Raw genomic sequence first — 13,859 nt, forward strand, 5'->3', positions numbered from 1 at the left:
AGCCCCTTTCACCCATCCAAAAGTGCCCCCAAAGGAAGGCTTTGGGTACAAGTGAACTCCCCAGGGGAGCCTTCACGCAGCCCCACATGCAACTGGACCCTCCGGGTTCACTCTTTCACAGCAAGCCTAAATATACCCCTGGCAGGCGTCGGATAAGACTGAAAAACCGGGCCCCTGAAAAAGCGTTGCGAGCCCCTTTCGCCCATCCAAAAGTGCCCCCAAAGGAAGGCTTTGGGTAGAGTGAACTCCCCAGGGGAGCCTTTACGCAGCCCCACATGCAACTGGACCCTCCGGGGTCACTCATTCCAAGCAACCCGAAATATAACCCTAGCCGTCATCAGAGACGATTGAAAAACCGGGCCCCAGAAAAATCGTTGCGAGCCCCTTTCGCCCATCCAAAAGTGCCCCCAAAGGAAGGCTTTGAGTACAAGTGAACTCCCCACGGGAGCCTTTACGCAGCCCCACATGCAACTGGACCCTCTGAGTTCACTCATCCCGAGCAACCCGAAACATATCCCTAGCCGGCATCAGAGATGACTGAAAAATCGGGCCCCAGAAAACGCGTTGCGAGGCCCTTGCACCCATCCTGAAGTGCCCACAAAGGAAGGCTTTGGGTACAAGTGATCTCCCCATGGGAGCCTTTACGCAGCCTCACATGCAACGGGACCCTCCTGGTTCGCTCTTTCCGAGCAAACCTAAATATTTCCCTAGCCGTCATGGGTCAAGACTGAAAATACGGGCCCCAGGAAACGCATTCCGAGCCCCTGTCGCCCATCCAAAATGCCCCCAAAGGAAGGCTTTGGGTACAAGTGAACTCCCCAGAGGAGGCTTTACGCAGCCCCACATGCAACTGGACCCTCTGAGTTCACTCATTCCAAGCAACCCTAAATATATCTCTAGCCATCATCAGAGACGACTGAAAAATCAGGCCACAGAAAAATCGTTGTGAGCCCCTTTCGCCCATCCAAAATTCCCCGCTAAGGAAGGCTTTGGGTACAAGTGAACTCCCCAGGGGAGCCTTTACGCAGCTCCACATGCAACTGGACCCTCCGGGTTCACTCTTTCACAACAAGCCTAAATATAGCCCTTACCGGCATGGGAGAAGACTGAAAATCTGGGCACCAGGAAAGGCATTCCTAGCCACTTTCACCCATCCAAAAATTCCCACAAAGGAAGGCTTTGGGTACAAGTGAACTCCCCAGGGGAGCCTTTACGCAGACCCACATGCAACTGGACCCTCCGGGTTCACTCTTTCACAACAAGCCTAAATATAGCCCTTACCGGCATGGGAGGAGACTGAAAATCCGGTCCCTAGAAAAAGCGTTGCGAGCCCATTTCGCCCATCCAAAAGTGCCCCCAAAGGAAGGCTTTGGGTACATTTGAACTCCCCAGGGGAGCCTTCACGCAGACCCATATGCAACTGGACCCTCCGGGTTCGCTCTTTCCGAGCAAACCTAAATACAGCCCTAGATGGATTAGGAGAAAACTGAAAAACCGGGCCCCAGGAAACGCGTTGCGAGCCCGTGTCGCCCATCCAAAAGTGCCCGCAAAGGAAGGCTTTGCGTACAAGTGAACTCTCCAGGGGAGCCTTTACGCAGCCCCACATGCAACTGGACCCTCTGGGTTCACTGTGTCCGAGGAAGCCTTCATATAGCCCTAGCTGGCATAGAACACGTCTGAAAAATTGGGCCCTAGGAAACGCGTTGCGAGCCCCTTCCGCCCATCCAAAATTGCCCCCATAGGAAGGCTTTGGGTACAAGTGATCTCCCAAGGGGAGCCTTCACACAGCCCCACATGCAACTGGACCATGCAGGTTCACTCTTTCACAACAAGCCTAAATATATCCCTTACCGGCATGGGAGAAGACTGAAAATCTGGGCCCCAGGAAACGCATTCTGAGCCCCTGTCGCCCATCCAAAATGCCCCCAAAGGAAGGCTTTGGGTACAATTGAACTCCCCAGGGGAGCCTTTACGCAGCCCCACATGCAACTGGACCCTCTGAGTTCACTCATTCCAAGCAACCCTAAATATATCTCTAGCCGTCATCAGAGACGACTGAAAAATCAGGCCACAGAAAAATCGTTGTGAGCCCCTTTCGCCCATCCAAACGAGCCCCCAAACGAAGGCTTTGTGTACAAGTGAACTCCCCAGGGGAGCCTTTACGCAGCCCCACATGCAACTGGACCCTCCGGGTTCCCTGTTTCCGAGCAAGAGTTAATATATCCCTTACCGGCATAGAAGACGACTGAAAAATTGGGCCCCAGGAAACGCATTTCGTGCCACTTTCGCCCATCTAAAATTGCCCGCAAAGGAAGGCTTTGGGTACAAGTGAACTCCCCAGGGGAGCCTTTACGCAGCCCCACATGCAACGGGACCCTCTGGGTTCGCACTTTCCGAGCAAACCTAAATATATCCTTAGCCGTCGTGGGTGAAGACTGAAAAACCGGAACCCAGGAAACGCGTTGCGAGCCCCTTTTCCCCATCCAAAAGTGCCCCCAAAGGAAGGCTATGCATATATCTGAACTCGCCAGGGGAGCCTTTACGCAGCCCCACATACAACTGGACCCTCCGGGTTCACTGTTTCCGAGCAACCCTAAATATATCCCTAGATGGCATCGAAGAGGACTGAAAAATTGGGCCCCAGAAAACGCGTTGCAAGCCCCTTTCGCCCATTCAAAAGTGCCCCCAAAGGAAGGCTTTGGGTACAAGTGATCTCCCCAGGGGAGCCTTTACGCAGCCCCACATGCAACGGGACCCTCCGGGTTCACTCTTTCATAGCAAGCCTAAATAAATCCCTAACCTGCAACTAAGACTGAAAATCCGGACCCGAGGAAACGCATTCCGAGCCCCTTTCACCCATCCAAAAGTGCCCCCAAAGGAAGGCTTTGGGTACAAGTGAACTCCCCAGGGGAGCCTTCACGCAGCCCCACATGCAACTGGACCCTCCGGGTTCACTCTTTCATAGCAAGCCTAAATATATCCCTGGCGGGCGTGGGATAAGACTGAAAAACCGGGCCCCTGAAAAAGCGTTGCGAGCCCCTTTCGCCCATCCAAAAGTGCCCCCAAAGGAAGGCTTTGGGTACAAGTGAACTCCCCAGGGCAGCCTTTAGGCAGCCCCACATGGAACTGGACCCTCCGAGTTCACTCATCCCGAGCAACCCGAAATATATCCCTGGCCGGCATCAGAGACGACTGAAAAATCGGGCCCCAGAAAATGCGTTGCGAGGCCCTTACACCCATCCAAAAGTGCCCGCAAAGGAAGGCTTTGGGTACAAGTGAACTCCCCAGGGGAGACTTTATGCAGCCCCACATGCAACTGGACCCTCCGGGTTCACTCTTTCACAACAAGCCTAAATATAGCCCTTATCGGCATGGGAGAAGACTGAAAATCTGGGCACCAGGAAACGCATTCCTAGCCCCTTTCACCCATCCAAAAATTCCCGCAAAGGAAGGATTTGGGTACAAGTGAACTCCCCAGGGGAGCCTTTACGCAGCCCCACATGCAACAGGATCCTCTGGGTTCTCTCTTTCTGAGCAACCCTAAATATATCCCTAGCTGGCATCGAAGACGACTAAAATCGCGCCCCAGAAAACGCGTTGCGAGCCCCTTTCACCCACCCAAAAGTGCCCCCAAAGGAAGGCTTTGGGTACAAGTGACCTCCCCAGGGGGGCCTTTACGCAGCCCCACATGCAACTGGACCCTCCGGGTTCGTTGTTTCCGAGCAAGCCTTAATATAGCCCTAGCCAGCATAGAAGACGACTGAAAAATCGGGCCCCAGGAAACGCGTTGCGAGCCCCTTTCGCCCATCCAGAAGTGCCCCCAAAGGAAGGCTTTGGGTACAAGTGAACTCCCCAGGAGAGCCTTTACACAGCCCCACATGCAACTGGACCCTCTGGTTTCGTTGTTTCCGAGCAAGCCTTTATATAGCCCTAGCCGGCATAGAAGACGTCTGAAAAATTGGGCCCCAGGAAACGCGTTGCGAGCCCTTTTCGCCCATCCAAAAGTGCCCCCAAAGGAAGGCTTTGGGTACAAGTGAACTCCCCAGGAGAGCCTTTACGCAGCCCCACATGCAACTGGACCCTCCGGGTTCATTGTTTCCGAGCAAGCCTTAATGTATCCCTAGCCGGCATAGAAGACGTCTGAAAAATTGGGCCCCAGGAAACGCGTTGCGAGCCCCTTTCGCCCATCCAAAAGTGCCCGCAAAGGAAGGCTTTGGGTACAAGTGAACTCTCCAGGGGAGCCTTTAGCCAGTCCTACCTTACCAGTCAGGCGTTTTTGTTAAATGCTCCAGGGAATTCTATACATATTGTACAAGTGTGACTTTTGCTTCAATATGTACATTACAGACCCTTCACTTCAGAATGAGAACTACCAAGAATTCACGAGCTTCTTCCTCTAAGCCCAGAATGCACGTTGATGTGTTTGCGTTCTGCTCTGCAAAATGGCATGGCAACTTTACAACAGCTACAGACTTCTGCGTAGTAGCTTTTTACTTATTGTCAATCCCAGCTAAGATGCTTGCTTTTCCCACCCAGCTAAGATGCTTGCTTTTCCCATGAGTCTTGTTTTCCCCATTATTTTTCCACTTCAAGAAAGACATTTGGTTATCTCTTTTCCTTTATCCGCATGTGACACTGCTACCTGTGTTTTTCTCAGATCTATTTCATGGCTGATCTTTGTCTCCACTTCCTCTGTTATAAATCCCTACATCTGTTAGATTTGGACTCCTGTTTTCAAACACCTTGGTAACTTTTTGCTTTTTGAGATGCTTCTACTTTCTTAAAGAAGAAAGACCTGGATGTACAAGTCAAGTATCTCCAAAGAAAGGAAGCATGCAGAATTCATGAGAAAAGCCACAAAGCAAATTGCCAGCTGATTCACAGCATACCTGATCATTTTGTTTTCCAAGATATTAAAAACACCACGGCTGTGCTGGCCAAGAGGAAATGTGGCAATTCCCTTCGGGCTTGGAGTACTTACGACACTCAAGATACTAATGCTTATCTGGTATCTTTTCAATATTGAGTACCTTGTGTTCTTTTGCCCAAGGTGAAGACAGGCAGTTTTGGAACCAACAGACTACACCTGGGTAGCCAGATAGCATACCATATAGGCATCCTTCTTCACTTCTATGAAATTCTGAAGTGGTTCACCTGGGAAATACAACAGCAGCATAGTTGTTAGACAGCCAGTCATGTGAAAGGCTTTGTTCAATTGACTGCTGCTTGTAAGCAATAATTACATCATGACAGAAAGTGACAGAGTGACATAATTTTTTAGTGCATAACTCCGGTCTGTATGTGAATAGCTGGATTAGTATGAATGGGAAAGAACCACTTAAGTAAATCTACACAGGAAATAAAGATAGATAGAATCATTTTTGTCTGTTCTTCTAAAAGCTGTCTATTAATTATGAAGCCACAGCACTGCTTCAAATGCTGGAATTGACACTGTTCCTGTAAATTGACACTGTTCCTTTCATTTCATTAGACCAACTATACAGAGTTGTATAGAGAAGACTATTCTTGTGAAGAAGAGTTGTATAGCATAGCCTAAGTACCCTAAATCTAAGCAGGTAAAATCATACCTAGTAAAGAACATGTCTTTCTTTCATGAGGTAAGTGTAAGAGCATTCCCAAAATTCCGTCCTGACTTGGGGAACAACAAACCAAAACTGTGCAAAAGAAATCATGAGCCACTGGGATGAGTGCTCTGGCAAGCAGACCCAGATTCTTCAGATTCTTTGCAGCAAATCTACCCAGGCTATCATTTGCACTTCCTATCTACTTCAGTGCAACCAACTTTTGATTTATCCTTGGAGTATTTCTCAAGTTTTTCAGTCCTTCCCCAGACCTCTCCCCTTCACACGGTCCATGAAGCCCACCTTCAGCCAGAGAGGAGGCATGGCCACCCTGAAGAAAGAAAATGAATGGGGACAGTCCCTGCCACCTCATCCTAGTACTACGTACTGGGACCAGGTTGCCATAGGCATCTGTCCCTGGAGTGGAGCAGGGTGGAGCATTAATCAGAAAGGAATTTGTCTCTATTGCCGAGAGCAAGCCACATTCCTCATGGATATCACAAGTCTTCTTTTCATTCCCTGTGGAGCTCTTGAAGCCCTCTGCTCAGGGAACCTCACTGCTGGAGACCCCTGTATGTTCTACAGGGACTCCTGGTACCTCAAGTGACCTGAGGCGTGGATTTCACAGCTCAACTGGAAGCTTGAGCGATGCATAAGCCTTAGGTATTGCAACCTGTTCCTTCCTTAGATCTCTCCTTACCTACGTATGGACAAGATTGTCAGGTGTTGTTTTTGAACCTTCCAGTACCCACTAATCACTGAATTGAAAAAGCCAATCTGCAAGCAAGGACTAGATTTCCAACAAAAAACGGAGAGAAGCACTGGAAAAGCTGTTGTGAACAATAGCCCCCTCTTGTGTGTTAAAGGAGCAGCAGGTCTGTGTCTGCATAGGCCTGAGCTTTGGAGCTTTACGCAAACTTGGTAAACTTGTGAGGAAAGCAACCAGTGCAAGTGGCTTCCCCAAGGGGCGACTGGACAGAAGCGAACGCCTGACAGTGGCTGCCCAAGCTGACGGCTTAGCTCTGGTCTGGATATATCATAAGCTTTGTTGTGCAGGGTAGAAGTGAATTTCCGTCATGAAAAACAGCCCGGTGCTGTATGATATCATGTTTATTTCATAAAGAAGCAAGGAGGGAGGAAAACTTGACTGTTTTCTAAGACTCTTGCACATCCTCAGCACATTGAGCACGTAGGTCCTAGCACTGCACTAGTAAGGGAAGACCTCAATCAGGAGCAGATTATTCTTGATTAATTTAAACTGGGTGAGCGGGAATCACACCAGACAAAGACGTCCTTTTCACCAACATAGTTTATTTTGCCTGTCACGGCTCTACACGAAGACAGTAAAAAGGTAACAAATAAGGCAATATTCCCTCCTTCCCCTTCCCTCTCCTCCCCTCCACTTCCTTCCCCGACTCTCTCCTCCCCTATACTCCCATACATTCCCCCCACACACACTCCCCTACACTCTCCTCACCTACACTCCCCTACACACACCTCCCCTACACACTGCTCCCCTACACTCCTCTACACTCTGCTCCCCTACCCTCTTCTTCACCCAGTTCCCCTACACTCCCCTACACTCTGCTCCCCTACCCTCTTCTTCACTCAGTTCCCCTACACTCCCCTACACTCTGCTCCCCTACCCTCTTCTTCACTCAGTTCCCCTACACTCTCCTACACTCTGCTCCCCTACCCTCCCCTACATTCTGCTCCCCTACCCTCTTCTTCACTCAGTTCCCCTACACTCCCCTACACACACCTCCCCTACCTTCCCCTTCACTCTGTTCCCCTACACTCCCCTTCCCTACACTCCCCTCCACTCTCCTCTCCTACACTCCCCTATACTCTCCTCCCCTACGCTCCCCTACACTCTCCTCACCAAACAATCCCCTCCCCTACACTACCCTACACTACCATACACTACCCTACACTCCACTACACTCTGCTCCCCTGCCCTCCCCTGCCCTCCCGTGCCCTCCCCTGCCCTCCCCAGAACTCCCCTGCCCTCCCCTGCCCTTCCCTCCCCTCCCATTCTCGTTTTTACCCTTCCCTCCCCTCCCTCCCGTTCTCTTCATTCCCTCCCCTTCCCTCCCGTCTTCTCCTTTCTTCTTCTCCTCTCTTCTCCTTTCTTTCACAAATTGCAATGGAGAACAGGGAGAAGCATCACTTCCAGTCACTTCCGTCGTTCTCGTAGCTTGTGTCACTGCCTGATTCGTGGCAATCCATCAGCAGTATCCAGAAGCGTTCCAGCTGCTGTGCTACTAGGTGAGCAGCAGTCTCCAAGGGGCAATCACGGACTTCTTGCTGTGGCTCGGACACGGCACTTTCAAGTCCACCCTGGCTTGGCCATGTCCTCTTGCTACGTCCCCACCTACATTACAGTTCTGCTTAGAAGCCGAAGCACGGTGCTGAAGTAGTTCCACTCCTTCCATTTGCAATGATTGAGTTTGTCTAGCCAAGTGGTTTCTGTCCATAGAACACAAGAAAGAGGTTTTGCTTAGAAACAACGCAAGGAGGACTTCTTTTCCACATGGGCAAGGAATAGTCACGCTTTTCTAATGGAGACTCTAGTGGAAGAGAGAATGACAGATCATTCCGAGAGCTTTGAAATATCCCTTGGGGATGCTTAGTGCAGAGGACCAGAGGAAAGCTGTCCAAAGGACACCAGAGAATCACTCTGAATTACTTCCTCACAGACACATGTCCTTACTATGTCTGATATGGCTTCATGTCTGATATGGCTTCAGCTGGTTTCAGGGTTCTTGTTCACCTAAAACCTAAATTCGGAGTTGTAAATGAAGATGGAAAGATTGACAAATGTATAAATCACTGATGGGGGAAAAAAAAAAAGAAAAAAAAGTGCTTTGAGAACTTTGGCCATTAGCCCTGGAAAGCATCAAAGTACTGTCCTCTGAAGCAAATGCCTTCTTCTCTTGATACCTAAAGAGGTAAATCAATCCAATGTTGTAACATTAGAAAAGCAAACACTAAACACAAGCAAAGGAGAAGAACACAAGTAAGCAATTGCAATGCTTATGGGGCTATTGCAGGGTTAGGCAAAGAACTATTGTACCATGAAATCTTGGGATAGAAGAAATATTATGTGCATTTTTTACTGTTTCATTTGTTGAGCTAATTTAGAAGTGGATATAAAATTGTTTTCTTTTTTTTTTTTTTTCCTCTTGAGTTCACTCCTTTTTATAGGATTTCATAATAGAATAGATATATACAAAAAAAAAAAAAAAAAAAAAAAAAAAAAAGATTCCAAGCAGGTAATCATATTCACAATTATTTTTTCAATCCAGAAACAATAGCAAGGATGAGCTGAAAAGTATTTCTATGCCATTAGAGTGTCAAGGTGTGTCCCATACGTTAGTAACAGTCAGAGGATTCATTTTGGAGAACAAAAGATATCTTGAAAGAAGTAAAGACAGAAGTAAATATGTATGCATGTACATCTCTCTCTCTCTACAGAAACCTAAGAAACTCGTATGCAGGTTAGCTTCTTGTGCTCTCTTCTCAAAGTTCTAGTGAATACAGCATCAGTGTGTGTTCCAAACATTACCCTCAGTCCAGCACGGATACACACGAGAGGTCAGTCTGCAGGTTGCACAGGCCAAGAAACTGCTCTGGCTTGATGGGAAGAGCCAAGGCAGAAGTTGCTGTCAGAGAAAAGATGCTGTCAAAGCGTGTCACGTCCATGCTAGAGCCTCTCTCCCACCATCTAGCTCTACTGCATCTAGATGCATCTATACTAGAGCGTCGCTACTTAGCCAGTCTGGGGGATCTTAGGAGCCTTCTGAAGACCCAGAGGAGGGGCTCTTTGTCCTTTCTGTTTTAACAGCCAGTGAAAACTCTTAGCGTTTGACACAGAGTGGCTGAAAAACACAAAGTGGACTTGCAATCTTCACAGCTTCGAAGCAAGTGGAGATTGTGGAGGTTGTGGAGTAACCAAGGAAACTGTTGATCTAGAAGCAGCCTACAGATTGTGTTTAGCCAGGGTCTTGTATTGCCCTTCTGGCTGATCTGCCAGCAATTCAAGAAAGTCTCCCTGGCAAGCCAGCCCTGGAGTCACCCAAAACTTGGTGAAACCCATGAGATTAGAAAGGAGACAGTTGCACTCCATAAACTGCAGGTTTCTGTGCTTTTTGATTGCTTGCTTGCTTGCTTGTTTTCCAGGCTGAATTGGATTAGCTGGACAAGTTGGCAGCTGCCTACAGACAAATACCTTATCAGGAGTCTAAACTACGGGATTGCTCTAACTGAGAACAATGAATTGGACTTGACGTTCTTAGGAAGTCTTTCCAGCTACGCTTTCTACCACTACAGAAATGCACCTGATTCTTTCACAAAGCTTACGGGTGCTGACTGCAAATAGTCCTCATCATTCTCCATTGCCTTCCTCATCTCCATTCTCTTTTGGTGAAGCTTTTCCGAGCAGAGATGAAGAGCAGCTCTAATACGCAGTCTGGGATTCTGCAAAGGAAAAGAAGAATCCTCCTGAAAACTCTTTGCAACCTCACCCACCATCCCCAAAGCAAAGAAGAGCAAAAGAACACCGCTTGATCACAGCAAGCATCAACTCGAGCATAGGTCTCCTGCAAGTGTAGCGGGGTTCAACAGCTGCCGAACAAGCTTAAGGAGCACACCCAGAATCAAGTCCATCAAACCGTGTCTTCAAACAGGTGCTTGAAAGAGTTAGGTTTTCTTAGGCGTGAGGAATGAAAAAGAAAGCAAGAACTGACAACTTACCAGCACACAGTTTCCCTCGAGCTTGCTTGGCTTCATTCCGCACCTGAGGCTGGGCTCCCAAGCAGGATTGAGCAGCATTGTGCAGAAATGCCAAAGCCTCCCCAGCTGTGCTGGATCTTCAGCCCGAAGGGCTTTGGCTCTGTTGCCTCCTCAGCAACATGGGCAATTGCCCAGGCAAGCCGGTGTCCAGCAGCTTGACTCAGGAAGCACAGCCCCCCCTTGCCACCGCTTGCCGCTCACACCAGGAGCCCCCGCGGTGGTGGCAGCCGTTGCGCGGCGCTTGGTGCAGTGCGGTGCGTTGCGGGCAGAGGGCTGCAGGCTCCTTCTCCTCGGGGGCGGCTCTGCCATGGGGCGTCCGCCACGGGGCTGCTGAGGCGGCGGGGGGCTCCATGGGGGAGTGGAGGGCGACGTGCGCTGGGGCTGGGATGGGCCTGGGGCTGGGGCACCGCGCCGCCGCCACCATGCCAAGCAGCACTCCTGGCATCTGTGCTGCAGAGCCAGCCAGTGTGATGCCTTGGCGTTTGTGACTTCACAGAATCACAGAATGTCTACGTTGGAAGAGACCTCAAGACCATCGAGTGCCAAACAAAGGCAACTCTGCATTTCCTTCTTAAACACCCGGTTTCTTCAGAAAAACAAAACAAAACAAAACAAAACAAAAACAAAACAAAAAACACAGAACTTCATCCCTCACACGGGATTCCCGAAGTGAGCCTGCAGGGGCTGCCAAAGGCAGCAGCTCCTCAAGCACTGCTCCCACATGGCTCCCTACCACGGGCTCCATCCATCCCCCAGGAGCAAACTTGGTCAAACTAAGCCCCTTTGGAGATATTGGATGGCAGGCCTTACCAAATGCCGGACAAAGGAGAAGATCTAACCCATTTCGGAAACCAATATTTGCAACAACATCTTACAGTTTGGTGCAAGCAACTAGAACAAATCAATGTTTTAGGCACTAGACCTTTTATTTGCCTCCCAAGGGGAAGGATGCACTTTAATCAATATTAGTTGCTGTATGTGTGTAAATGAGGCAGGAGGAATTGAGACTGAGCACGAAAACATTTGGGGAAAGACTACGGTAATAAGGTGATTAGTCTAAGGTGATTACATAAGGTAATTCAAGATGACACCTCCTGGGGTTTTCGAGAATTATGCAACAAAATCACCTTTTTGGTTACCCAACTTTTCTTGGCTTAAGCAATCGTTTAGAGGAATCCTGATCTTCTTTTTAAGAGTAGTAGTCTTGACTTGTGTAGTGGTACAATGTGCATTTTGGTGCTGTATGAAGGACTAGATTATGATACCTGGAAGTGTAACTGAAGCAAGCACCAAGTCAAAACTGGTAAGAATTTAATGAAAACTTTTAATCAAGAAGGATTGTAATAAGCCAAAGAATTTGCTTAGGCTCAAGAAAAGGGGGGACTTGAGACAGGGAACAAGATAAAGACTGGTTATTCCTAGGTCTGAGCTAGCACCATTGTATGTTAAGGACCCGAAAGACGAGGAAGTAAAAGACTGTGTCTTTTACTTTCCGCTGGCTCTTTGCTTGTAATACAAGCTTCACCATTCTAACTTGCAATTTAGGCAATCTTAAAACAACTGAACCATGACAGTAAAATATGAAATTCTTCGTATTTTCAAAAGTAGTCTGCAATTTCAGTAGCAGAACACACAAAACATAGTCTTTGAATGTGACTTTAATGTACACAGGGATTTTTGTTATTTTTAAAGCTCATCACTTTTTTATTACATTGTATTATGCCCCAAAATATATTCAGAGGAAAGATAACTAAAGGTAATTATACAAAAATACTGAGCGCTTCTTACAAACGTTACAAACATATGGATTTGAAAAAGTTAGAAATTCACAGGGACATTCACCCTTCTACATTTCGCTACAGTTTGGCTGCGATGGATGTTTCCTCACAGCAAAACATGTCCTGGACTACATGCTTCTTTGTGTATTAGACACAGAATAATCTTCCCCATGCTCATTTACAGTCCAACCTGTGCAATATTCATGTTCACACCGTCACAGCATACTTTCGACTAATGAACCTCTAGGCTTATTATCCTGCCTGGAGAGCTAAACCTCAATTCACTCTGGTAGCAACAGATGCATATGTGACCAGCATCTACGTGTTACAAAGACATGGCACTACCTCAAGTGTGACGAAATAGAACCATCAGTTAAGAGGAAGAATGAGTCACGCTGAGCCTTAAGACGAAACACGGGGCCAAGAAGGCTGCACTGTGCGTGTGGTGGTGGCAGTGTGAGGTGTAAGACAACCAAGATAATGACAATGATTAAACCATTTTTGCTTCTACACTAGAACTACTTCATTTTAAGTTTGAGTTGTGGTTAGTAGGACCTGGAACAATCAAAAAAACTTTTCATAGTTGTTTGTTGGTCCTTTTTTTTTTTTTTTTTTTTTTTTTTTTTTTTTTTTGGTCAAAGCATAGATCACATTAGGAAGCTTATCTTCTTACTACAAATATCTAGGTCTTTTAACCTTAATAAAGAATGATTTTAGTTAACTGGAAGTATGGACCTCCTCATTGACAATCTTCCAAGAAATAACTTCTATGAAATCAAGTGCTGGCAGCAAAATCAAGTTGATTGTTTAAAATACTGGCATCTAAAAGCATAGCATATTACACATTTGTTAATTATAATGCCATTCAGAGTCTTTCAGATCATAAAATACCGTTTTCTCAACCACAACAGTGTGAGACTGTAGCTTCTGAAATTATGCTCGAATCCACAGAAAACCAAACACGAATTTAGAACAGTGTTATACCACTGCCTCTATTACAAACTGATGTTGTCTCTCCTTTGCAAGTGTGGGGAGATGTAGTACCTTCCTGGATAAGAGTTAGTTCAGTAAAAATATGAGTTTTATGTCTATCTGATATAATTCTGTCTGTTTGCTACCCCTCAAATGATCTACTGACAAACACAAAAGCATTTTAAGATCATGTACTTACATTTAGTAGGTGCCATTAGTTGATGGGGTGACTCTCCAAAAAAGCCCTTCAATTTCTTCTTCAGCTCTCTGCTGGTTTTCTCTAGAATAAAAGAAGTCTTTTTCCAGTTGCTGGACTTTTACTTCATACTCTTTCAAGGTTTCTGCAATACCTTCACCATCTTGTTCTAGGGCAAGTAAAACTAGTATGAGAATCAAATCTTCACTTCACTTCTCTGTGCCAAAATCAAGATGCCCAGCTAGAGAATGTCCTGTATTTTGCTGACACTCTGCTTTCAGGGTGTACATTTAAACTAGTATGACAGAGGAGCAAAAAGCCCATGCCAACCCCAATTCTCCATTTTAATAGGAGCATTTAGAGGATAAAGATCAAGGGGATTACTATCTTTCACCTTTCCAATGTCAACAAATTGAATATAAAAATGTGACAATTCTGACCGTTTTTTAAAAATGGTCAGCTTTTTTCTTTTATACAAGCACCTTGTGTCTGTTCATCAGCATCCTACATGACATCAGAATTAGTAACAGCCAAAAT

At 47.1% G+C, this 13,859-nt stretch overlaps 1 pseudogene; it reads right to left on the bottom strand.

Moving 5' to 3' along the window:
* Nucleotides 1-7,635: 7,635 nt before the first annotated feature.
* The window catches only part of LOC119714994 (kinesin-like protein KIF27), a 43,914-nt pseudogene continuing 37,690 nt past the window's right edge, over nt 7,636-13,859 (bottom strand).

The sequence above is a fragment of the Anas platyrhynchos genome, chromosome 16, assembly GCF_047663525.1.
Source record: "Anas platyrhynchos isolate ZD024472 breed Pekin duck chromosome 16, IASCAAS_PekinDuck_T2T, whole genome shotgun sequence".
In the NCBI taxonomy this organism is placed as follows: Eukaryota; Metazoa; Chordata; class Aves; order Anseriformes; family Anatidae; genus Anas; species Anas platyrhynchos.